Source organism: Culex quinquefasciatus, chromosome 2 (genome assembly GCF_015732765.1).
Source record: "Culex quinquefasciatus strain JHB chromosome 2, VPISU_Cqui_1.0_pri_paternal, whole genome shotgun sequence".
Lineage (NCBI taxonomy): Eukaryota > Metazoa > Arthropoda > Insecta > Diptera > Culicidae > Culex > Culex quinquefasciatus.
Window position 1 is genome coordinate 188,151,999 of NC_051862.1, and position 27,717 is coordinate 188,179,715.

At 34.4% G+C, this 27,717-nt stretch overlaps 1 protein-coding gene across 1 annotated transcript in view; it reads right to left on the bottom strand.

The window, feature by feature from the left end:
- The window catches only part of LOC6035234 (dnaJ protein homolog 1), a 79,612-nt gene extending 53,792 nt beyond the window's left edge, over positions 1 to 25,820 (bottom strand). Inside the window, exon 1 of the mRNA XM_038253002.1 lies at positions 25,725 to 25,820. The gene's annotated coding sequence lies outside the window, so the exon portion shown is untranslated. The remainder of the gene's footprint in view (positions 1 to 25,724) is intronic.
- Between the last annotated feature and the right edge of the window lie 1,897 nt (positions 25,821 to 27,717).

Consider the following 27,717-nt stretch of genomic DNA (forward strand, 5'->3'; position numbering starts at 1 on the left):
ACTTTTCGAGTCGCTCTTTGAAATCGTAACTATTTGCGCAAAATTCTATGTAAACATCAATCCAACCGAACACGTTACAACTATGCGAGCAGCCACAAGCTCGTTCTGTCAATATGGTCATGAATGAATAATGTGCGGGATTGTGCCCGGGTTTTGGTGTCTGACACCACGCGCACACACACATACACAGTGACACTTCAAACTAGATTGAGTGAGAAGAGCCAAGCTGTGAAAATCAATTTTCGAACCATTTTACAACACGCAGTGAAGAGACACACACACTTGGCTGAAAAAGCTCTCTCGCACAGAAATGTCACTTTGGAGGCGATTGATCGGGCTTGTTGCGCATCGTCGGTCGTTGGAGCTGTGTCGTGACAAGCTCATGAATAACTAAGCAAATATTTTGATCTGTTTGGGGTCGGCGTGTACTCTGGGTGTAAAATTGTGAGAGTCGTAATGGGCTGCTTGCCCTCTGATTTTGGAACTATACTTGGAACATAAACATTGAAATATATTTGCAACAGTCGCATTCACAAAAAAAAAATTATAATTAATATGTGATATGGCAAAATAAACAATCATTGGTATGTCCATAGCAATCATATAATTTTGGCAGCTGTCGTTTGAAATTTTTTATCTTGGAGGGATTTTCTGATCAATTTGGTGTCTCAAGCAAAGTTGTAAGTAAAACTGAAAACATTTTAGAAAAAATTAACACTATATTTTTTTCATAACTTTTATTTATTTTTTCGATGTGGTCCCAAAACTCAACACTTTTCAAACAATTATACATTTTTTATTTGTTAACCATCAATTTTACAAGCTTCTTTTTTTGAAAAAAAAAATTGATGGTGGACGAAAATTAACAAACTTGGAATTTGTTGATTTCTTTTTTTGTTTTGTTCATTGTTATTTTGCTTATTTTTGATGGTAGCTTAACTGCATAAAGTATTTTGCGATGAAAATCAGGCTTAAAATTTTAAATTTATTTTTTCTTTTAAATTCATATCATTAATTTTTAAACTGAAGATATCTCGACAACTATTGATCCAATTGTCCGATTGAAAAAAAAGAAAAATACATCTTTGTAATCAACGCCAATGTTGAAAAGAGTAAAATGTGTATTTTAGACTGAATATTTATAACACGTATTTTAATGGAAACTGCCAACATTGTATTGAGACTTGTATGGACGTACCAATAATACAAAATGATTACTCTGAATATGGGAAGGACTTACTTACTTTTTTGCCAATCAAAACAAAATTGGCGGATTTTTGGGAGAGTTCATTTAGTGTAAATCAGATTTTTTGAGATGGTAATATAAAATATAAAACAAAATTAATTTTGAAGGGTTGAAAAATTTGATGGGTGAGTATTACCTCTTTTTTCAATGAAATTTTATCATGTGATATAAGTGAAATTCCTCATAACGTACTGATGTTTGTTTTACACTAATAATTAAACTGCTAAAAATACATTTTTATAAGAATTAAAATGTTTTAGGGTAATTCTCCGACAACTCACACAGCAGTTGCCCCGACCCCTCTCGATTTGCGTGAAACTTTGTCCTAAGGGGTAACTTTCGTCCCTGATCACAAATCCGAGGTCCGTTTTTTGATATCTTGTGACGGAGGGCCGGTACGACCCCTTCCATTATTGAACATGCGAAAAAAGAGGTGTTTTTCAATAATTTGCAGCCTGAAACGGTAATGAGATAGAAATTTGGTGTCAAAGGGACTTTTATGTAAAATTAGACGCCCGATTTTATGGCATACTTAGAATTCCAAAAAACGTATTTTTCATCGAAAAAACATTTTTTTATTTAGAACAAAGTTTTTCATTTTAAAATTTCGTGTTTTTTCTAACTTTGCATGGTTATTTTTTAGAGTGTAACAATGTTCTACAAAGTTGTAGAGCAGACAATTACGAAAGTTTTGATTTCTAGACATAAGGGGTTTGCTAATAAACATCACGAGTTATCTAAATGAAAAAATGAAAAAATGACCCTTCTGGGTCAATGTAGATTCGAAAAGTACATTAAATTTCCCATAAAATGACATGTTCCAAAAAATTTTACAGTCAATCAACGAAAAATGGGAGATTTTTTAAAATTTTTTTAGAGTTTTTTTTAATAAAAAATACGTTTTTTCGGAATTTTGAGTACGCCATCAAATCGGGCGTCTAATTTTACATAAAAGTCCCTTTGACACCAAATTTCTATCTCATCACCGTTTAAGGCTGCAAATTATTGAAAAACACCTCTTTTTCGCATGTTCAAAAATGGAAGGGGTCGAACCACCCCTCCGTCACGAGATATCAAAAAACGGACCTCGGATTCGTGATCAGGGACAAAAGTTACCCCTTAGGACAAAGTTTCACGCAAATCGAAGAGGGGTCGGGGCAACTTTTCCCGATTTCATGTAAGTTGGTAGAGAATTACCCTTTAGATAACATCTGGAGTTTTTTTTTGAAAAGGACCAATAAACCAAATTTCCAGTTTTTGCTTTTTGGGTGTTTTTGAACCCGCCTTGAGTCAGGGGTATTGAAAAACACTCAAAATGCAAAAACTGGAAATTTGGTTTATTGGACCTTTTCAAAAAAAAAACTCCAGACATACAAATTTTTTGAGCTATAGAGCTATCTAAGCCCGATCTCACGCACACTAGCTTACCATTTGTTTTTGCTGGCGGGTACAAATTTTAACCTAAAAATCCTTCATGTACGTACACGCAATACATGCGCACGTAGATAACTCTATGGCATGGCAGAGGATGATAAAAATTGGTTTGCAAAACATATGATTTTTGAAATTGTGTTTTTGCAAATCTTATTTTTCTTCTATGATGAAAAACTTAATTTGCAATAGGACAAAAGGACATAACATTTTTATTAAGGGGTTACATACATGTAAATCGACAAAAAGTCAGAGGTTGGTGTGAGCAAACACTAAATTTAATTTAAAATCTGTTTTCAGGGCATAAAAAAAAAAACATTTTCATCTATTATCAGATCAAATTTGAAGACATTTGGTTGCAGCATTTCCGAGATATAGCTATTTGAAGTTAGCAGTTTCAAAAAAACACTGCCTTGACCAAATTGGCCCAAAATTTTGGTGAAGATTCGTTACACCGGTCCTGTGTGCATGACGAAGGACGATTTTCAAAAAGCTCATTTCAAAAAATGATAAAGGTATTTTTGAGTTTTTCATACAAAAAATCGTCAGTTTTTGATTTTTGTATTAAAAAAAACATAATTTCATGCACACGGGATATGTCTTGAGAGTCTTCACCCCAAATTTCACCCAATTTGTAACCTTAAACTTTTTTTTCGTAAAAGCCTTCTATTTGCGTTTAAGACAGCTAAAATCTTCTGAAATGGCGTCAAGTTTTGATTTTTTGAAAAAAGTGGTTTTTCCTAAATTGCCGAAAATTGCCAAACCAAAAAACACGAGTCAAATTATTTCGGCAAGGGAATCCCCAGAAAAAAATGAGCCCGATTTTTTTTGTCAAAACATGCTGTTTTTGTGGAATTGCTGCAAAATCACGATCAAAATAACTAAAATTCCGAATAAATAAAAAATAAAAATGATTATTTATTTAAAAAAATATTTATACAATATTCTTCGGAATAAAGTTTAGAAAACTAAACATATTCAATCCAAAAAGCTTCTCGTAAATGGTGACAAAAAACGATGCAACTCGGCCATTTATATCGTAAATCACGTCGTTTGGCTGGATTACGGAATTTATTTTAATGCTTATTGGATGACTCGTTGTTATTTTTTCTTCTTTTCAACTCTGAGCTGATGGTTGTTGTTTCCGCCACATTATCGGATTTGGTAGACGCAAATATTCGCATGGGTGATTGAGGGATTATCGTCAAAGGATTGTTTTTTTTTTTGCAGAAAAAATAATGGTATAAAAAGATATCATGCATACTGAGTTGAAATTTTATTAAAAAGATTAACTTCGATGAGACTCAAATCAAGAAAGTAACCACCAATGCACCATAGGTTTCCTATGTACATAAGACCTTTTGAAAAAGTAAGCGAGAAATATTTTTTCACATTACTGTCTGGAAAAACATCCAGATTTAAATAAATCATGATAAGGGATTATGTTCACCTGAAACAAACATTTATCAAGCCCATATGCTTATCAAATAAGCAGTACTCGATGCCAACAGAAAAGAGTAATCAGTTGTAATTTTTCAAATTCCACCATTTTCCAAACCACTTAGGTTCACATCGATCCTCCAGAAATCGCGTGTGTGATCCACAATGAATGAACTGCAACATATGATACCTTCTACTTCCCACTGATTTTTCCTTTTGAAAACAAAAAAAAGTAAAATAAATCCAAACCGGCACGAATGCGAATCCTGCCATCGCGCGCACTCTTAATGGAATTTTCTCTCGTTTCCACTGCTTTTCACCACCCCTGCACCCAACGAGTTTTCCTTTTGCGAAAAAAAACGTGCCGCACGCTAGAAACACATAACCGACACCTGTTTTTCGTTTGAAAAATTGGCGAATTTATAAAACTTTATGTGTTATCTAACTGCTGCTAGTTGCCAGCTTCACCCCCACCCACTTTAGTGTTTTTTTTTTCCTCTTCTCGACAGGAAATTCGTCTTCACGGGCTGCACTGCACCAGAGTGTGAGGAAAATTAAATGGAAGCAAAAAAAATACAAAATCTCGTGAGAACTTTTTCTACCCACACTCACACACACACAAACACACAGAACTTTCCAACCTCAGAAAAATGCTTTCACGGCGTGTTTTCTAGAACAACCTTATCAGGAAAAAATAGTCATCGCTACATTCAAAAGTGTCTTATAGGAAATTTACTCAGCTTTCCAATGCTTCTAAAAGCGAAATGTTTCATCGGGAAATTTCTGAGATATCTCTATTTTAAGTTTTTTGGTTTTAAATTCCTTTATTATTTATTGGAAACTTTATACTAACAGTTCAGAAAACTTATCAAATGATGTGTTTCATGAGTCATTTACTCATCAAAATGTTTGCACATTTTGATGAGTAAGACAAGAAACAACTTTGTAGAAGTTTGCAAACCGCTAAACATTTTGAAAATTATGTTTTGTCTAAGTTTTTGAATATGTGGGATTTATTCAGAAATTAAAATCATAAAACAGTGTAAAAATGTGTTTTTTACAAGAATTATTTGATAATTACATATTTTTTGTGTACACATATCACGTGTCTACTCTGATTTAGCTTGTTCAACCGAAACTTTGGCAGGTTTGTGATTGTTAATGGTATTATTGAATTTCAATGAATAAATTTGATATTTTCTTAAGCAAACATTAACCAGGAACATAAATACAAATATGATTTGAAATCGAAAATGTACTACATATTACTAATAGCAAGCTTCAAAAGTAATTTTTTCATGAGTATAAAATAAAAATAAAATTTTATGAAATGTTTTCTGAAGAAAATGCACTTAAAAGTTGCAACAAAACTCGAGTCTTCCAATTCAGAATTCCGAAAACACCGTAACAAATATTTATTTTTGTTTGAACAAAAATTAAATAGTATTTTAACAAAAAAAATCTAACAGAAACTTTCCCTCCAAACTTTTTGAACAAAAATCAAGACATATATATTTATTTAAGATGAGATTGAAAATGAGAGGCTTACAAACTTCTAAAATATTGCTCATTCCTTGATCATTTAATACAAAAAAAAAACTGAAACAATCAATTCATACTAATGAAAAGTATTTCTCCTTAAGCTAGCAACAGTAATTTGCAGTATAATTTCGAGTATAAGACATGTTTTGTATCCATGCAACTAGTTAGTGTTTGATTAAGGAAATATGATATTTATTCATAAAAATCTTGTAATACCCTATCAATCTCAAACCTGTAGAAATTTCGGTTGTATCAGCTAATTCCAAGCTGAATCAGAGCAGACCGGTGTTATTTGTACACAACAATTATGTAATAATCTATTTGTTCTTGTAAAAATAATATTTCAATACGGTTTTATTATTTGAATAAATCCCACATATTCAAAAATTCGGTTAAAACTTAATTTTCAAAATGTTTAGCGGTTTGCAACCTTCTACAAAGTTGTTTCTTGTCTTATTTTGCACATTTTGGTCAGTAAAATACTCATGAAACACATCATTTGACAAGTTTCCTGGACTGTTATTTAAAAGTTTCCAATAAATGATCAAGGATTTTAAAAGAAAAAACTTTAAATAGAGATATCTCAGATATTTCCCGATGAAACATTTCGCTCTTAGAAGCATTGGAAAGCTGAGAAAATTTCCTATAAGACACTTTTGAAAGTAGTGATGACTATTTTTTCTCCTTAAGGTTGCTCAGAAAACACGCCGTGCTTTCGATTAGCACGATTTTTCATATTTCACCACTAGAAGATAAAGAGAGAGGGAGAAAGAGAGGAAAAACTAAAACCACAGTCCGGCATTGTTTGTGTCTATGTTCCAGTTTATGTGTGTGTGTGTGGTTTTCTCCGGAATGAAGAGAATATTAACATTCCAACGCCCAAGGCTCCAAAAAAGTTGGAACGGTAACTTTAACTCAATGGATCTCGGGCATAACTCAACCAATCAAGATGATTCTTCTTTCCAGTGATTTGTTAGGATGTCTAGATGATTCTAGAACTTTGCAGAACTTAATTTGATCAAATCTGTAATTTTTGCGATTAAAAACATCGTTCCAACTTTTTTTTTCGCGTACAAAAAAAAATTCGCCAAAAATTCCGCGGAGGCAGTCATTTTGAAAAAAAGGTGGAACGATGTTTTCGGTCGCAGAAATTACAGATTTAATCAAATTAAGTTCTGCAAAGTTCTAGGATCATCTAGACATTCTTACAAATTACTGGAAACAAGAATCGTCCCGATTGGTTGAGTTATGCCCGAGAACCAGCGAGTTGAAGTTACCGTTCCAACTTTTTTGGGAGGCTTGGGCGTCCGTGTAAGTTGGACATGCGTTGGGCGTTCCAGTGTTAATGACCTGCTAGACGAGAGGAATTCTGTGCAGAAAAATCAACTTTTTCTATAGATTTTTCAAAATATTGTTGAAACTAGTTTTCAAAAATAAGTGAAAATAGAAATCATCAATAAACAATATATCATAATAAATTTTCTGAAAAATAAAGAGTTAGGAATTTGTACACTTTTTGGCAAACCTATCATCGAAGATTTTTCAAAGGATTTAAAAACTTGTTCTTCGAATAAAAATTAATGATGACTTTCATCGAGGATATATACAATTCCTTAATTTATTTATCTCTTGAGGAATGTTTATAGTCATTCCATGTCATCTGAGTACAATTTTGGACTCGACCTTCATCTTTTTGAACCAAACTTGGAGGGAACATTCATCAATCGATAACTCATAGAAATGTCATGATTTGTGTCGTTTGAACCATCCCTCTTGCCCTTTATGACGATTTCTAACGACTTTTTTTTATTCTATCAATCCAGTTGAAAAACTCAAATTTACAACTTTTGAACCAAAACAATTTTTTTCAGGTTACATTTTCGATGAAATTGTTCATAAAATTCGATAAAAATTTAATATTTACCTCATAATGCTCTCAAATACTGCTGATTAGTTTATGTTTTAAAACTTAGTTAAGACCCAATTTCCATTTATTTATTTTTTATTTATGTTCCCCAGAAAAATATACTTCACAATCATTGGAAACCTCACAATAAACCAAGCTGAAAATTTATAATTTTACCACCATTCTGGTGTAATGTAACTTTTTCAGTCTAAATTGAGGTAAAATTAGATCATTAAAAAAATTCAACATTCCAAAAATACACCTTCCGTATATGGGTCATTCCAGGTCAACTGGGTACACTTTTGGACTCGACCTTCACCGATTTGGATGAAACTTGCAGGGAACGTTCATCTATCGATATTGAAAGAAATCCCATGTTTGATCCTTATTGGACCATCCCTCTATTTTCGGGACCGCTCACATTTTTGGCGATTTCGTAATTTTTATTTTTTAATTATAACTTTGCAACTATTTGAGCAAAAGACTTTCTAGAGGTTGCATTTTACAAAAAAAATGTCCAAGGAATTTGATAAAAATAGAAATTTTACCCTTAAATGCCCCCTAATATTATATTTTAACGTTTTTAGCATTTATATTCAGTTTTGACCAATTCCTTTTATTAATTTATTTTTTATTTTATCACCATCGTGTTCCCCGGACAATTTAACATAATAATCAACGTAAACCTCAAACTAAAATGAACTATTGGCGAGATACAGCGATTTTAATGAAAAAAAGTTTGATTTTGCGCAGCACTCTGTCCTATGAACTCAAATCCGAAATAATTTTCTCACATATAAAAACCGAACTATGCGGGATTCATCCCTTTTTGTTGAAATTGAATTGCACAAAATCAAACTTTTTTCAGTATAATCGCTGTATCTGGCCATTAGTTCATTTTAGTTTGAGGTTTACATTGATTATTATGTTAAATCGTCCGGGGAACACGATAGTGATAAAAAAATAATAATATGAGGAATTGGTAAAAACTGAATTTAAAAACTTGAAACGTTAAAATATAATATAAGGGAGCATTTAAGGGTTAAAATTTTATTTTTATCGAATTCAACCTCTAGAAAGTCTTTTTCTCAAATAGTTGCAAATTTATGAATAAAAGAATTTTTTTTATGAAAATCGTAAAAAAAAGAGGGCGATGCCAAAATAGAGGGATAGTCCAATCAGGATCAAACTTGGGATTACTTTTAACTATCGATAGATGAAATTCCCTCCAAGTTTCGTCCAAATCGATGAAGGTCGAGTCCAAAAGTGTACTCAGTTGACCTGGAATAACCCATTAGGGTGTAATATGGTTGTATGGAAAAAAATAAAGTTGTCCAAATTTAGCGAGCACAGCAACTTTTCAGTTCCTTTTGGGGTCCTAAACAACTCCCAAAAGTTTCGGAACGATTGGTTTAGTCCTCACTTTGCGCAAAGCGATTCAATTTTTCATATAAATTTGTTTGGGAAAAACCATTTTTTGGATTTTGATTTTTATAAAATCTACGTTTCACGCTGTACTAAAACCGGATTCATAATCGAATGCTCTGGAAGGTGCTATACAACTTTCCAGAAAAGAGTATGGTGCTAACTTGCTCCTATAAAAAGATACATCGTGTTCAAAACTCGTCTAAAACGTGTTTTTTGCACGAAAATCACGTTTTAGACGAGTTTTGAGGACGCTGTATCTTCTTTCAGGGACAAGCTAGCACCATACTTTCTTTGGGAAAGTTGTAGAGCACCTTCCAGAGCATTCGAATATGAATCTGGTTTTAGTACAGCGTGCAACTTGGATTTTATAAATATCAAAATCCAAAAAAATAGTTTTTCCCATGCAAATTTATATGGAAAATTGAATTGCTTTGCGCAAATTGAGGACTAAACCAATCGTTCCGAAACTTTGGGGAGTTGTTTAGGACCCCAAAAGGAACTGAAAAATTGCTGTGCTGGAAAATCGATTTTGATATTACACCCTAATAACCCATATACTTATGTTTTCACTTTGTATAACAAACTAAGTATTTTCAAGGGTCCTTGGCCATACCAAATGCGACCGGAAGTAATTTTTCCGAATGCCTTTAGTATAAATTAGGGTTTAAAAACGGTCTGTAAACATGTATGGCTTGCTAAATTTTGATCCGATTTTCAATGTCTAAAAAAATCATTGATAAGTTTTCTCATTTCCTTGAAAAAAATATTTTAAGAATAAATAAATAAAAATAAAAAAGTTTCTAAGATATCGAGAATTGGTTAAAATAAATTATATTCATTTTTAATGTTTTTCATTCAATGCTAGGCCAAATACCTTCAACCAAAGGTCGGACCAAAATTATTCCAAAAAAATAAATTGAAGTGAATTTTCGCAGCAGCCTAAAAATATTTTTTTTTTACAAATAACGACAAAGATAAACACAATTTAAATAATTGAAGCATTTTTAATTCCGAAAAAAATATACGTGAAACAAATAGAGTTTTTCTTCAACCTTTTCAAAATCACGCTTGAAAATTTCTCTTCTTATCCAACAGCGATTCATGGTCAAAAAACGTGTAGAAAAGGTGTTATTGTTTGATTTGAATAAACAAAATGTTAAACTTAAAAAAAAACGGTAAAAAATTTGTGTGTTCTCGAGGCACAGATTTTAGAATATTGTCATAGCACAATTTTCAAAACTCGCAACAAAGGTTGAATTGGTCACTTTAAATAGTTGAAATCATGATTGTTTGTATAAAAAAAATGTGCTTAAAACACATAAAAAATGATAGTAGGTAATATTCATCGGGGAATGGTGACAGGTGTTGTGTGAAAAAATATGTAGAATATTATATGTGGAGCAGGTAAATTTTCGGCAGTTTCTGGTGAATTTCCATCAAGCTTAAATTTAAAAAAAAAATGGTAAAATTACTCAAAAAAGTAGTAATATTCTTAACCTTCCAAAATTTAACTTTTTTTCTGGGTAAATTAAAAAAATGTATCAAACAAAATAAAGGACAATATCAATAATTTCTAAAAAAAAACATCTTGTTGATCAAACATTGCATTTTTACTAAGAATCTCTTTAATGTGGCTTTGTGCTGAACGGCAAGCCAGAGTCTGAAAAAAAATCAGTTGACTCTCGTGCCGTGAGGTGAACCGGAAAAGTGGAAAGCTCAACGGGTGCAGTTGCATCTGTATCTGTAGGTTTGCTCGTTCCGTTCTACCTCCCCAAAGGATAGCAAATTATGGATGCAAAATGCAAAACTTGATTTGTCCAATTGGGGTTTTGCTGAGCCTGGGGGTCGAGGACAAAAACCAGGGACGACAAAACTAGCTTGTTGAGCGATTACGGCCGATGAGCAACTATTATTGGCAATTACTCTGATCGAATGCAGTTTGCACCCGATTGCATCGATTATGCCGGGGACAATCGACAATTATTCGGTTGATGAAATGTCTCTGGACATATTTTATGGTGTGTGAAATAGTAGCGCAATATTTTGTGGGTCAAATTTAGCCATTTATCATTCGCTACAACCTTACTTAATCACAAAACACTTTAAAGCTGAAACCATCTGTTCGCCCTCCCAATTACCGGACACAAACTGACTGAAAATTGAGCACCATTAATTAGTCAAGCGATCGAATAACGCCGTTCGTCGCAGCTCATCTCAGTTAGTGTCGACCCCTTGAAAGAAAGCCATAAATCATCAATTAAGGCTACACCCAGTGATTTCCCACAATCAACCGGACACACCCCCTTTTCGATGACGGCCTCCCCCATTAAGAGGGGTTGACCCCTGCCAAGGGCCGCCGCCGCCACCACCAAATCGACCGCCATTGACATCTCGACGAGACGGTCACGCGTCTTGAACCTTAAGGTCAACAACGAGGTGGCACACTCCATTTCTGCAAAGGTATTTATAACCGCGTGTGTCGCTCCATTGATGAGTATGGCCCTTGCCCATTAGTGTCCACTTTCAGTCCTTGGTTGGGCCACGAGGGTTTGCGAGTGGCGATGGTCGTTTACGGTTATGGAGATCTGGCAACCCAACCACTACGTAAAATCAAAATTCGATTATTAAAATTTGTCAATAATATGGCTTAAATCTCTAAATTTGAAGTCAAACATTGAAGAATTTAAAGCACAAATCTTAATCAAGATACACTCCGTAACGCTCTTTGACAGCTCACCCGCGCAAGGTCTCCGAGGCCGTTCCTAAGTAGGTGGCGTTTTGCATGCAACATTAACCGACTCGATTCAGGTGGTTTATGATCATCGCGCCGGAGATCATTTAGCATCCAGTTGTGGAGGTGGGTGGAAAAAAAATTAACACTCTTACTGTGTGCGCCGGCATTCACCCAGCAGGGTTCTGTATCAAATCACAAGGAACTTGAGTCAGATGCTGTCTGATGCTGATGCCATGCCGTGAGACTTTGGGGCTGCAGAAAGTAAAAGAAGGAATCAATTGAACGAGTACATCTGGGTTGTTGTTTATTCTGGGGCGGGATGGAGGATATGATCTCATCGCACTCGATCGATTACGAGTATAGAGACTGAAGGTTCGCACGAGTTTCGAATTGCAATGCGACGGTCAAGTGGAGGGCTATTAACTGGCCCGTTTGCCTCTTGGAATGTCAATGAACATGTCGTTATTTTTAAACAAGACAATGAACTGCCTTGTCTGCGAACGCGATGAAAAACTGACCACCCTCACGGTGGAAAGTTCTCAATCTCATCACAGCAGAAGAAAAACTAATCATAATGATGGATTATCCCCGGGTTCACCTGTGCTCGGTCAACCAAACTCGTCACAACAAAGAGACTGACGTCGCCAGGATGGTCATCAACCCCTCCCTCTGAGTCAACTGTCCATCATGGGTACGTGTGCGCAAACAGCAACATCAACAACAACTTCACCTCGAGAACCAGGAAAAGCTCTACGGAAAATGGGAAAACTTTTTTACAACCAATCACGTAAAAATGTTTACCCGCATCATCGACATCATCCATAAACATATTGTGCAAGCGATCTGGAGTAGGAATGGTGCAGTTTTTTGTTGTTTAGTCCAGACATCGATTGACTGAAGTTTGAAGATTTCTTGGAAATTTTGGATATTTTGCTATTTTAATTTCATCATCTTTCCAAATAAAATTGGCTTCTGCGACCCTATTTTAGTCAAATCTGCCTGTTTCTATACTAAATACACTTCCTCCATATTGAACAATCGCCATTTTGGACGTCATCTTTAATTTAAAATTTCCAGACCATTTAGATCATTTTTTGGTCATATTTGACCTTAAAGATCCACAAAAGAAAACGAAAAATATGATTTTCGTGATTAGATTATCCGAAGATTCGGTTACCCGAAGTGAAATTTGTGAGAGAACTTCAGATATTTCAGCCTAGACTTCTGTCATCTGGGGGGGATTATTAGGACAGCTGTTTTAGCCTCGCTGCAAAATTTTCGATTTTTTTTATTCGTTTTTTTTTTCATTATTTGCAATATGGGTTTAAAAAAACATTGAAATATGTTAAAAATGGTGTAAATTTTCACTTGTCTGAGTTTTGGTGTAAAATTCTCAAAATTTACAAAAAAACTATGTTTTTTTTATTTTGAAAAAAATAATAATGCTACGTAATACAGGGAGGAGTGGTTTAATTTCCCTATTATTCAAATATCATCTAAATAATAACATTCATACAATATACTTCGGCTAAGGCAAAATTGCAATCTTTTATGAAAATTTGAAAAAAAATAACGATTAGTTATTTTTCATTAAAAACTATTGTAAAAAGACACTCAATTCAAAAAAAGTTCATAATTTTTTAGTTGCCCAATGTGAATCATTGAATTACAAGTATCTTTTTCAACAACTACAGTATTTTGTGAAAATGTTTTACAGTAAAAATTATACCGTAAACGAAGGTTACATTGAAGCCGGGGTAGCTTTTGAGGTTTGTGATATTTCCGAAGTATGGACAAATACTGACTTCAAGTGCTCTAAGTATCTCAAGAAGAAGTAACAACATATTTTGAAAAGTCTAAAAAGTAAGTTAACTAAAGTTGTCATGTCATGTTTTTCTCAATGAAAATTAGTTTCAACGAGAAAACAAACTGCTTAATTGGATTCTTTTGATAATATTCCGCCAATTAAAGATTATATTTATTCTTAAATTATACGTTTAGTGTTTTTTGAAAAAAAATAAAAAAATCTTCTTTAATACAGGCATTTTCAATACTACAACAGTTATAGAAAACATGAAAAAAAAAGAAATTTTTTATTCGTGCAGTAAAATTGGTTTTTGTTGGCGCAAATTATGATATTTTTATGAAAAAAAAAAAAAACAAATTCATAGGAGATTTTATGAAATTTGATATGAAATGAAATTTGAAACTATTTACTTACTTAACGTTTCTATACAATTCAATTAAAGTTAATAAACTAAGTTAAAACATGATTTAATTACGATTTATTTCAAATGAAACAATCATTCATAATGGTCAATTTGATCAAATCATTTGAGATTGCAAAATTTCGGAGACCCCAATTCTTTAAATAAAAATTTTCAACGAAACTATTTAGAAACACCTTTGAAAAACTAAAATAAAATATTTTAAAAATATAAATGTTGAGGAAAGTCTTAATGGTTGAATAATATTTAAAAAAAATTGCAATCCTTTCAATGTCACCCCGGCTTACGGTACTGTAAAATTCACGTTGAATGATATTGCAAGTTGTAAATTTTGCATATTGCAAGTTGTAAATTTGAGTATTTACAAAAATAAAATAATAATCTGTAAAAAAAATTATGCCTCATTTCAAACCCATATTGCAGGTTTTTAAAGAATAATTTGTGTTTTTATTGACTAGTTTTGTTAAGTTATTTGTTAAACCACATAATATAAAAAAAGTTTAAAGTCAACGAATGTCTGGGATAATTTTGTTTGAATAAGACCATTTTAAAAAAGTTAACTTAAAAGTTTTAACTTTGATGATTTCCAAAAACATTATCGTATTTTAAGGGAAACAAACTGTATCGTAGATTATTGAATTTTCTGTATATCTGTTAAGGTTTATCCCGACGATGAATTTATTGATAATTACTTTGATATGTCATAAGTTTTTCAAAGCAATGAAAAAACGTTACTTAAGGTGGTTCTACGAGGTCAAATTAATAAGTTAATTTTTCGAGTGATTTTATAGCCTTTCCTCAGTAAAGTGAGGAAGGCAAAAATCATTGTATGCAATCTAGAATCATTTAAGTAGTTGCAATTATCACTCAAACGCTCGAGTAGTCATTTGACCCCTATTTTTTTTCTTAAAAATCCCATAACTTTTGATAGAATTGACCAATTTGGATGCTTCCGGGTGCAAAAGATCCAGATTTGTCTATATTTTCAACTGTCAGACGGAGGAGTCCATTCGGGCAACAATTGACATCAGCTCAGTGAACCGTTTCCGGATAGAACCTGTTCCGCTGCCCCGTAGGACTTAACCATGTCAATTATTTTTGCAGGATGATGTATTAGGATGATGCCTTGTAGTTTTGCATCATTTCCGAAATTTTTCTGTTGAAAAGTTTTTATTATATTGGCCAAATACCCATATAGGAGGGCCGAGGTACCCCAACAGAATCCGGAATATCTCCGGTAAAAATGGACCACATTTGTCCCCCATCTGGCAGTTCAAAATATAGACAAATCTGGATCTTTTGCAACCGAAAGCATCCAAATTGGTCAATTCTATCAAAAGTTATGGGATTTCTAAGAAAAAAAATAGGGGTCAAATGACTACCCGAGCGTTTGAGTGTTATTCAATTGCTTTTTCCACTTTTCTAACGTCACAACTTTTTGCATGGAATTTAAGAATTTCTTTAACATAATTTACACAAATTGATTTTTAAAAAATATAAAAATGTAATGCTATCATATAATTTTTTTATTTTTTTAACACATATCAGTTTCTTGTTAGCAAAAACAAGCAAACTCGAGTTCTTGAGCAATCTTGAATGTGTGCGTTTATCAGCGGATTTTCACTACAATATCCGAGATTGTTTCAATGTTATGACAATAAAATATTGACTAACGATTATTTGCAACAACAAAAAATGTATGCTCAATTCTTGAAAAATCTCTGAGTACAGCAATGGCAGTAATGCTTTTCTGGAGTTTTTTTTTTAAAGGTCCAATAAACCAAATTTCCAGTTATTGCTTTTTGGGTGTTTTTGAAACCGCCTTGAGTCATGAGTATTAAAAAGCACCCAAAACGCAAAAACTGCAAATTTGGTTTATTGGACCTTTTAAAAAAAACTCCAGAAAAGCATAACTGTCACTACTGTACTCTGAGATTTTTTTAAGAATTGTTTTTGTTGCAAATAATCGTTAGTCAATATTTATTTTTCATAACTTTGAGACAATCTCGGATATTGTAGTGAAAATCCGCTGATAAACGCACACATTCAAGATTGCTTTTCCCGTTTGTTTTCAAACACTCCTTCCAGTGAGTGGGTGTTCTCGTAAGGAAAAGCCATAGAGTTATCTATGCCCACTCTCACGCACACTAGCACACCATTTGATTTGCTGGTCGGTACAAAATTTAACCTCACTTTTTTTCGTGTACGTACACGCAATACATGCGCACGTAGATAACTCTATGGATGCATGTGATGGGCCGGGAAATTGAGAAAATCTTGAAAAAGAATAAATCAATGAGAGAAAAAAAACCGCCACCGTTTGGCGTAGCGGCAGCGATATAAATTCCACTCTGATTATACGCTCGGTTGAATATGGATGTGGATGAAAAATAATATTCATGAATACAATAATTCAAATATGATTACACCAGAGCGGAACTTGCATAAACGGTTCACCCGGTGGTGTTTGCCACGTATGGGTAGTGTCGTATGTCTGGAAGAGACATCTACTCCGGAGCGTGGACGGAGTTGCTAGATCTTCAGGAGTTCATAGGGGAAGCAACTGCGTTGCGAGAAATGAACGCGATGACATGCCCCTTGTGAGAAATGGTTTGACGTTATTTTCGCTTTGTTTTAGAGAAAAAGATTTGAGTTTTATTCACAAATTAATTCTTAAAAAACAAAAACAATTAAAAATTCAAAAAAATATTGATAAAATTTAAAAAAAAACGATAGTTACCACAACCATGAAAGCCCACACACACCCTACTAGGTGGATCACCTCGCAGTTTTTCCTCGGTAAAGCACCGAAGAAAAGCGGGCGTTTGATGAATGTGATTCCTTACACATGAGCCTACAGCAGAGACAGAGAGAAAGTGCAAAGAAGAATATTTGTCAAACTGGCAGGCAGCGAACCGGAGGGGACTGTTACATGACACTCGGTGCGCGCGGAAAAGTCAAGGGAGGGGGTGGTGTCACGACTTGAGTGTGTGACTATGAATATTTTAGCATATCATTTTGCCATTCCAGACACACACACACACATGGAGGAAAGACCAGAGCAGTGCTCTCTTTATCGGTGGCAAGCGATAAGACACATTGTCTTTGGTTGGGCACAGTTTTCCGATACGGCGTTTGATGGCCGGGGAAATTCGTCAAAAATCAATTTTCCAACCGACGACGGTAGCATAAGTGACAGGAGCGCATCTGGGAGCAGATTGCTAAAGGGTATTTTCTTGGGGAAGGGGTGAGGGCTGAGGTTTGCCGCAGATTGTCAGTGCAAGTAAGAGAAATCATTGCAGTTTATGTGGTTTTGATTGAATGTGATTGGGATAGTTTGGGTTTCAGTGTACTTTTTCATCCAACAAAGTAAAAGTATCAGATTTCAAAAATGTTTATTTTAGATATTCATCATAAACTGGGGAGAATCGACATATGACTGGAATTGGGACTTGCTGGTTTAAAAAAAACTCAGAAAAAAAATTGCACGTCTCACAACTAAATTACCTTCAGGTGCTCTCAAAATAGCTGTTTCTTTTAAGACAACTGTTCCTAATCACCCCAGTTTAGGTTATTTTTTCTAGTTAAACAGTAGATAACTGAAGTTTGTAGAAACAATGAATTTACATAACCCAGTTTAGATAATCCCTAAGTCAAATTAAAAAAAAAAAAACACGCTGTTAAGTTTCAGAAAGGATTTCGGATGTCATTTTATGGTGGTATGAAGCAAAAATATAAATCACATAATTTTATTAAGTGTTTAGTAGTGTCTTCAACATTTATTTTTCATAAATCAAAGCATTTATAGAAATATCATTTGAATGAACATTCAATGCCAGGATGTTTTGCAAGAGTTAAACTATTAATATTTTCATTGATTTTTTTTAAATCTGTTTCAACACATATTGTACATTGTGCGAATGATAAATCTCATAACTTTTATTATAACATTCGAAACATTCAATAAAAATATCTTAAACTTAGTAAGGAACTGGTTTGATTTTGAGTGTGTCGTATTTTGTATGCCTATTTTTTTAGTATAATTTTATTTTATGTACAGAGTGCGTAATAGTAGTTTATGCAACAAGTTGCAAAAAGAAGATTTTTTCAGCACAAGTCATACATTTATTCAACGAGGTTCACCGAGTTCGATAAATATGACAAGTGCCGAAAAAATCAATTTTTGCAACGAGTTCCATACAACATTTTTTGCAATTCCTTAAAACACCCTTTGAGTGGAATTATAAGTCAAATGCTCATGTATTTTGTCAATTAACAGTTTAAAACAAAATAATGTTGAAAAGTATTACTTTTCGAAACAAGTGCTGGAAAGTTCAACTTTTCAGCATCCATTTCAGTGCTGAAAAGTAGAACTTTTCAGCATTTATTTTGAAAAGTTTTTCTATTCGATTCTGTTATTTTTAGTACAGAAAAGTAGGCTTTTCCATTATTCAAGAATGACAGGAAAAGTAAGTAGTTTCACGACGGAATTGCAAAAAATATATTTCCAAATTCAGGAAATGGTTTTGATTTGCATTTCAAGGGACCTTCCCTATGATCAAAAGCCATTTCATTTCATTGGTTCATTCAAAAAAGTTTTAATAAAAAACAGCTATTTTCATGAAAAAATGGTACAATAATATTCAAATATCAGTATCATGAGGAAAAAATTATGATCGATTTTATATCTTCGGCAAAGTTGTAGGTATTGGTGAGAACTATTTCGAGAAAATATAATTACGGATTTTAACGGTTTAATTAACATTTTTTACAAAAAAAAAACAATCAATTTCTCCAAAAATATTTATTTTTATTTGTTTTCAAAGACAAACTTCGCAACTTTTCAGCCATATAAAAAAAAGCCAAAAATAGTTGGATTTTAACAAAAAAAAAAAAGTTTTTTGATTTTTTTTAAATAGTGTCTGTCAGTCCCAATTTCTGTAAATAAATTACCTATAATTTCATCAAAGAATTTTAATTGTCACAAAAAACATGTAAATTTTATGATCTCTTTGAAAAAAGTATTTTAAGATTTTAGAATCAAGACAAACATTTTAATAGGGCAAAATATTCAATCTCAAGCTCTTAGTAAATAACGCGGGTTTTTGACTCGTTTTTCATTAAAAAAAATAAATTGGAAAATTCTGATTTTGACAAAGAAAACTGGCAATTTTTCTGTGTATCCATTTATTCTGAATAGTCCTCATCAATAAATACAACTTTGCTCAGGACACTAAATCGATCAGACAATGTATGATGGAACCAATGTCACAAAATGGCTTCTCTGGTCATAGGGAAGGTTCTACAAAGATTGAGCCAAATAAAAAATACAAAAAATTGAAACGCACAAAAATCGCCAAATTTCGTAAAAACTTCCTCATTTGATAAATTCTTAAAATGCAATTATATTTTTTGAAATTTACTTTTCTGAACTCGGAAACTTTGATTGAACATAAGTTCCTTCAAAATTTCGACTTTTATTTTTGAATATATTTTTTCATTATGCACTTTGACTATTCGAACCATTTTGAAGGGTCGACATAAACTATAAATAAAATATAAATATTTGCAACGACCTTATTAAAAATTTGAAAAAAAACTTGTAATTAATAATTAGTTTACTAAACAGTTTTTGGATAACGACTTTTGTCTTTTTCGTGAATCCATGAACCCGTGAAATATATGCTTAAAAAAAATAAAACCCCTCTGGTTTAACTTCTATTCATCTTCTTTTTGATAAACCGCATCACCGTTAATATCTCGTCTTCACTCATGCTTCGAAAGTCTTCCGCTTCAAGTGTAAATATTTTCCGTGGTGTGCGACTATTTCCACGTGAACTTAGACCTCTGGCAATGTTTCCGTTTCCGGGTCCATTTCCGTTTCCAGGCCCATTTCCATGACCGGTTCCATTATTGCCATGGTGACTATTGTTGTGATGGTTAGGATGGAAATGTCCAGGGTACTTTGGAATGTTCCAATTCCAACTCTTCATCAATTCAATCAGCAATGGAATGGCCCAACTGGGAAAATCGTGACCACCTTTGTTGCAACCACAATTACAGCCACAATTATACCCACAATTACAATTGCAGCCACCACCACCACCACCGTTGGACCCGCCACCACCACTCTGTTGATTGCCCGCGTTCTGATTCTGACTGACCGGGGTGGAAATCACTTGACTTATTGGCTGCGTAATCGGTTGATTCACGTTTGACGAAGTTATTGGCGTGGAAATGGCCGCCAATCCTCCGAGCGCGGTAAGCGGACTGTAAACACCTCCCCAACCGCCACCACCGCCACCACCACCACCCCATCCTCCATGGTGATCTCCCAAGGCTCGGTGATGCTTGAGGAAGTAGGTTGCAGCTAGAGCGGCGAGCGTGAGGAGGTGGGTCATGCCGAACATCTTCAACCCTGCCAGCAACTTGAACGGAATCACCACAAACAGAAACAGCAAGGTAGGAAGTCCAACTGCCAGCAGGATAACCGCCAGGGTCTTCAACAATGCAAGCACTGACGATCCGTGGTCGGATGGGGCATGATCCTTGATGATGATTGGTTGAACGTCCCTCACTTCCGGTTTGTACCGTTGCAACGGAACTTCAACGTAGCCGCTGAAGAGGAAGATTTTGATCAGGCGAGCATTCACAAAATTTCAGTTGATTTTACTCACTGATCATTCGAGTAGTAATTCTTCGAGTCACGAAACTTTCTCACACTTCTGGGATACTCCTCCGAATCCACGTAGTCTTCCAACCCATCATACACTTCGTTTCCACGCTGATGGTAATATCCCGCTCGATCACTTTTTCTCTCTTCGCGGACCAGCTTTTGGCTCGAGGGAATGAAATAGGTCCTGGCCGAAACGGACAACGATCCGACCGAAAAGAGTATCAGCACCGAGAGCAACATTTCCACCGGAACCTCGCGCAGCCAACTGGAAGCCATTCTTCGGCAAACAGTTGCTTTTATAGACTTTGGTGATTCATATTTTGGAGATGGAAAAAGGCGAAAATCACTCAATCGCGTGGAGTGTTAGATTTAATATCTAGAAGATTTATTGTCTCTTACGGGATTGATTGCCATTTCTAACCAAAAGATAGTAAAGCTTATAGCTGTGCGGCAGAACAAACGGAGAAAATAATTGAAACGAACCGAATTGCAGGCGGTTTTTTAATTAAATCAATCGTTCTTAATATTTTAGCTCAATACGTTATATAACTCGGTGGCATCGCTTGCGGTCAAATCCAGAAGCAATAGACGCAACTGGCCAATAAATTGATTTAATTTATTTGAGCAACGCTTCCGGCCAAGTCCCGGACAGTTTAGCTGTTGTCAACGCTCAACAGACGACAGAAAGGTAAACAAGAGAAAAATGGAACTTCAAGTCAGAAGGAGCAATTAAAACTGTAAAAAGTGTCAGTCAATAAGCGCTGGTCGGCAGTTGGAATCGCAATCCAATAGTCGTCAGTTCAAATCCCGGAGTGGAAGGGGGATAGGTGTAAAAGAGTTTTGGAGACTGTCAAGACAAAGTTGTAGAGCGAACAAATTGATCTTAAGACTTCACCTCAGTCACCAAGCATGAATTGCCGATGGGTAACCTCGAAATCCTTTTCCAAGCTCAAGTTCTTACCGTGAATTCGCATCAATCTCCACAACCAAATACACACGCGGATCGCATAAATATTTATATTCACACAACCACCTCAACCTCAAAACCCCCGTCATGAATGTGTGCGAGAGTTTGTTTTTATTTCACCAGTCGCCCCCAAACACACAGCAAGATCCTCAGCTCACCTATATAATCGCGCACACAATTTAATAATAATTTACTGGGTTTAAATTTGGCTGACTTTGAGCCGACGCCCACGCCGCCGCTCGGAAATAGAAAGAAACCCCTCGCGGCCGTCTCGTCTTGGTAGTCGTTCACGCTCAAAACAACAACAACAACAAGGCAGCAAAAACGCACGCGGATGACAGATGACATTTGCGGATGCAGGCCGGTTAATTCCCCGTTGGACACCGTTGCCCAGGACGGGCCAAGTTTGGAGGATTTCCTTGGAGATGCGACATAGTAGAGGCAACGAAAGGCTCGCGAACGGAGCAAGTTCAAGAGTGACAATTTATTGAGTTATTTGGGATTAATAGCTTTTTGGAAGATTGAAGATCGGAGGACTCTTAGGATGAATAGAATTTCAATTCTTCTAAACAGTAGATAATAAAGAATATTGAAAAGATCTGCCATTTTCAGGGAAAAATAATGTTTACAAATTTAGGCCGATACAAATATGCTTTTTAAAGTTAATATCCCTTGACTCTGGAGCAGTGATGAATTAATCTTCATCAATAGAAAATCTTTCGACGCTCATCAAGAGGAAAAAATCAGAGGAGAGCATGACTCTTCTCTCTCGCACACGAAAGATCGGCTAAAAGAAACTCAAAAAATCATCATCTGGATTATGATCAACTAAACTACACTTGCAGGTGTAACATCTAACCTCAAAAAATAACGTATTTTTAAATGCGAGAAATGTTAAAATTTCCAAAAAATAAAACCTAAACTTCAAAACGGAGTAAAATTATGTTCATCACATTTTCGATGTTGAATAAAAATAACATTTTTTTTTTTCAAAAAATGCCTCAAAAGATGTTTTGAAGTCCCAAGAAACGTGTCAAAAATTTAATATTAACAACAGCTTTTTTTGCACCTTTTTCGATTTTTGTATTAGTATTTGTTATATAATTTTTTATAGAAATCATCTTTTCATGAGCTTTTTGTAGCAAAATGTTTTGCATAAGTTTCTGAACAAAACGTAGTACTAGATTTCTATCAAACTGTAAATTGCGCAAAATGCCCAAGGGGTGTAAATACTTTTTTTACAAACTGTATAAGGGTCATTCCAGGTCAACTGGATACACTTTTGGACTCCACCTTCACCGATTTGGACCAAACTTGGAAGGAACGTTCATCCATCGATAGTTAAAAGTAATCCCAAGTATCGTCCTGATTAGACCATCCCTCTATTTTTGGCGACGCCCTCTTTTTTGACGATTTTCTAAAAACTTTTTTTTTCTTTTAATCATAATTTTGCTACTATTTGAGCAAATGACTTTCTAGAGATTGCATTTTATAGAAAATTGTCCAAGACTTCGATTAAAATAAAATTTTAACCATTAAATGCCCCCTAATATTACATTAAACGTTTTAAGCATTAAAATTCAGTATTGATCGATTCCTCATATTTTTAATGTTTCTATTTTATCACCATCGTGTTCCCCGGACAGTTTTACATAAAAATCAATGTTAACCTCAAACTAAAATGAACTATTGGCGAGATACAGCGATTTTACTGAAAAAAGTTTGATTTTGCGCCGCACTCGGAAGTACATGGTGTACTTTTTAACAAAAAGGGATGAATCCCGCATAGCTCGGTTTTATATGGGACAAACTTATTTCGGATTTGAATTCATAGGATAGAGTGATGCGCAAAATCAAACTTTTTTCAGCAAAATCGCTGTATCACGCCAATAGTTAATTTTAGTTAGAGGTTTACATTCTTTTTTATGTGAAATTGTCCGGGAACACAATGGTGATAAAATAAAAAATAAAAATAAAAGGAATTGGTCAAAACTGAATTTTAACGCTTCAAACGTTAAAATATAATATTACGAGGCAGTTAAGGGTTAAAATAATATTGTTATCAAAATTTTTGGACAATTTTATATAAAATGCAACCTCTAGAAAGTCTATTGCTCAAATAGATGCAAAGTTATGGTTAAAAGAAAAAAAAATAGAAAATCGTCAAAAAAGGGGGCGGTGCCAAAAATAGAGGGTTGGTCCAATAGGGTGTAATATGGTTGTATGGAAAAAAATAAAGTTGTCCAAATTTAGCGAGCACATCCATTTTTCAGTTCCTTTTGGGGTCCTAAACAACTCCCCAAAGTTTGGGAACGATTGGTTTAGTCCTCACTTTGCGCAAAGCGATTCAATTTTCCATATAAATTTGTAAGGGAAAAACCATTTTTTTGGATTTTGATATTTATCAAATCCACGTTTCATATTATATCAAAACCGGACTCATATTCGGATGCTCTAGAATGTCCTCTACAACTTTGCCGAAGAGAGTATGGTGCTAACTTGCTCCTGAAAGAAGATATAGCGTCCTCAAAACTCGTCTAAAACGTGATTTTCGAGCAAAAAACACGTTTTAGACGAGTTTTGAACACGTTGTATCTTTTTTTAGAGGCAAGCTAGCACCATACTCTCTTCGGGAAAGTTGTAGAGGACATTCTAGAGCATCCGAATATGAGTCCGGTTTTGATATAGCATGAAACGTGGATTTGATAAATACCAAAATCCAAAAAAATGATTTTCCCCATACAAATTTATATGGAAAATTGAATCGCTTTGCGCAAAGTGAGGACTAAACCAATCGTTCCCAAACTTTGAAGAGTTGTTTAGGACCCCAAAAGGAACTGAAAAATTGCTGTGCTGGAAAATCGATTTTGATATTACACCCTATTGGTCCAATCAGGACCAAACTTGAGATTTCTGTTAACTATCAATAGATGAACGTTTTTTCCAAGTTTGGTCCAAATCAGTGAAGGTCGAGTCCAAAAGTGTACCCAGTTGACCTGGAATGACCCATAAGCTTTTTCATTATTTCGCCCACAATACAAATTCAAACTGATGGGGAAAAAACTATGTAAATTTCAAATCAGTTCAAATTTAGATACTCAGTCAAAAAAATTTGTAAATTTTGAAGGTGTGATTTTGGCAAAATGAATATTACCTCTTTAATGATGTTATTTTACCTCAATTTAGAATGAAACAGATACATTACACCAGAAAGTGGTAAAATCACACGTTTTCAGAGGTAAAATTACACATTTTTTTCACGTGAAAAAAAATGAAAAAAAAACAAATAAAATATAAATTGAAACCGGAGTTTTGCTGAGTCCCCAATATTCATTTTATTTTATAAATATTAAATGACTAAAGAATGCATCACTGGTTCCATCAACGTAGAAAAAAAGTTAAACAAACAAACAAATCAGAAGCGATGAATGACTCGACTTAATACCGCAGAAACCAACCACGCAAGCGAGCAATGCAAAATTTACGGAATGATTTTCCAAATTCCTTCTCGACTGCTTGGCAGTATATTTTTTGCTGTCGGTAAATTATGCTTTTTGTTTGTCTCAGCGTTCGCGGCACGATAGTTTTCGCGTAGATTTGAGTACAAACAAACGCAAAAAAACGAGATGCAAACAAAAAATGTATCGAAGCAATGAGGACAATTCCAGGGTTATGTGTATTTTATCGTGGGAATTGCTTGAAAAGGGTGATTAATGCGTTAATCTGGACATTTCAACGATCCGTGTCTTTCAAGTGACACTTTTTATCTACCTTAATTCTTAACAGCAATCTTAAATTGCGATTTAAGACCTTACATGTTCTTCAACAAAAAAAGTGACCTTAATGCCCATACTGCAGCTCAGTTTAATGCGCTTTAAAATCGAAACATTCAATTCTACTTAAGCCTTCAAGAAAGAAAAAAAAAACGGTGGAAATAAAGCAATCCTTCTCCTCGATCCCGAATCGAATATCTCAATTGGCACCTCCTGCATTCCGTCATGTTGGCCAGACGTGCCTCAATTTACAATCAATAACCCGTCGACTTTGGAAGTCTTGCTGCGACAAGATGTGCAACATTGCAATGATCATCAGCACGATCACCGCTTAAAACGTGAACTTGACTTACCTTTCACTACCGTGCGTGTGTGCCCGAGCAACTTGAGCAAAAACCAAGCAAAAATCCTCTAAAACTGACCGCAGTGCACCATCGATTATGTTGGTTCTGAAACGAAATAAAAAAGGAGAGGAACATTCGTAAATAAATCAATACTTTGCGTAAAAAGCGAATGAAACGCGACGTGGTTATGCTTTTTTTCAGTGTCCACGAAACAAATTTGGGTAAAGTTCCCCGAAAAACCACTTGCCATAATGGGTAACCTTTAACACCTTCATTAAAATTGGCGACAAACGAGCAGTTTGTGTGCCGAAAGTGCGTACGTGGTTTTCGGGGAATGAAAAATTAAGCACCTTTTTCTCGCACACCGTGTGATGTGTAAGCACTTAACGACCGACGAGCCAAAAGTCAAGAGTACCCTCAACCCCGAACCCCCTTGCGATTGTTCGCTTACAAAGTATTCACTTTTTGGCGATAACCAACAACAACGATATCGATGATCGATGGGGCAAATTTACAGGAATGGAGTGCACTTATTCAAAGAGCTTGAAGATGATCAAAAATTAAATAAATGTTGTATTTCAAGAATTAATTCAGTTTTGAAATTTTTAAAACATATTTTACCTAAAATAAAAATTGAAACATTAAAAAGTTTAAAGGGGTTCAATCATATCAATTGATTAAATTGAATTTAAATTAAATTGATTAAAAAAAAGTAATTACAACAAAAAAAACTTGTGATAACAATTTCATAATCTAAAAAGTTCAGCATTTGGACACACTTTAAATTTCTTCGTAAAAAAATGTCTCTTGGAGCATTTCTTAAGATCATTCATTAAACTGATTTCCATTGCATTTTTTTTTCATTTCGTGCAACTTAAAGATAAACTTAAAAAAGGGGGTAATGGTTAGAAATAAAAGTAAATAAACCTTGATAATCATTGATTTGTTTTTATTCTATTTAGGCTGGTACAAATATTTTTAAAAGTTTTTGTCTAACCCCCCCTTCAAAATTGGCCCGAAAAATCAGGGGGCAAAAAAAATATTTTTACAATAAACTTCAAAATTTCAATGAAAATTCAAGTGCAACCAGCTAAAATCAAATTAAAATACATTCTTCTGCGTTTAAAATCATTTTTAAGCATGTTTGAATTTATTAAAAAATCTTAGGATTTTTTGAAAATTTTCGATGCAATACCTTTTTTTTCGATACAATTTTTGTTTTTGTCAGATCTTAGATTTTTTTGAAAACTAATGATTGCAAAACAACTGAACTAGTGTAAAATGCATTTTAAAACACTTTTTTCATTTAAAGGCTTGTTATTTAAATTTTTATATTTTTTTTTATTTTTTTGCCCCCCCCCCCCCCTTGACCTCGGCCAGGGCCGAGGGACAAAAACTTTTTTTAATATTTGCATCGGCCTTAAGAATAACAAAAAGTGCTCTCTTTCTCAAATAACAATTAACCCTCTACAACCCAACCCCAACCTCAGACAGGCTTCGATCTAAAAATTTGTCAAAAATCAATTTTGCCTTCCTCACTGAGGTAAGGCTATAATCCTGCTCTATAAATGAACTTTCTATTAAAAGCTCCTAGACCCACCTTCATGTATACATATCTACTCAGAATCGAAAACTGAACAAATGTCTGTGTGTGTGTATGTGTGTGTGTATGTGTGTGTATGTGTGTGTGTATGTGTGTGTGTATGTGTGTGTGTATGTGTGTGTGTATGTATGTATGTGACCAAAATTCTCACTGAGTTTTCTCAGCACTGGCTGAACCGATTTTGATCGAACCAGTTGCATTCGACTTGGTTTAGGGTCCCATACATCGCTATTGAATTGTTTGAAGTTTCGATAAGTAGTTCAAAAGTTATGCATAAAAATGTGTTTTCACAAATACCCGGATCTCAATTATATGCATGTAAACGATGTCCGGATCCATCATCCGACCCATCGTTGATTAGGTAATTGAAAGGCCTTTCCAATGAGTCCAAGACATTGA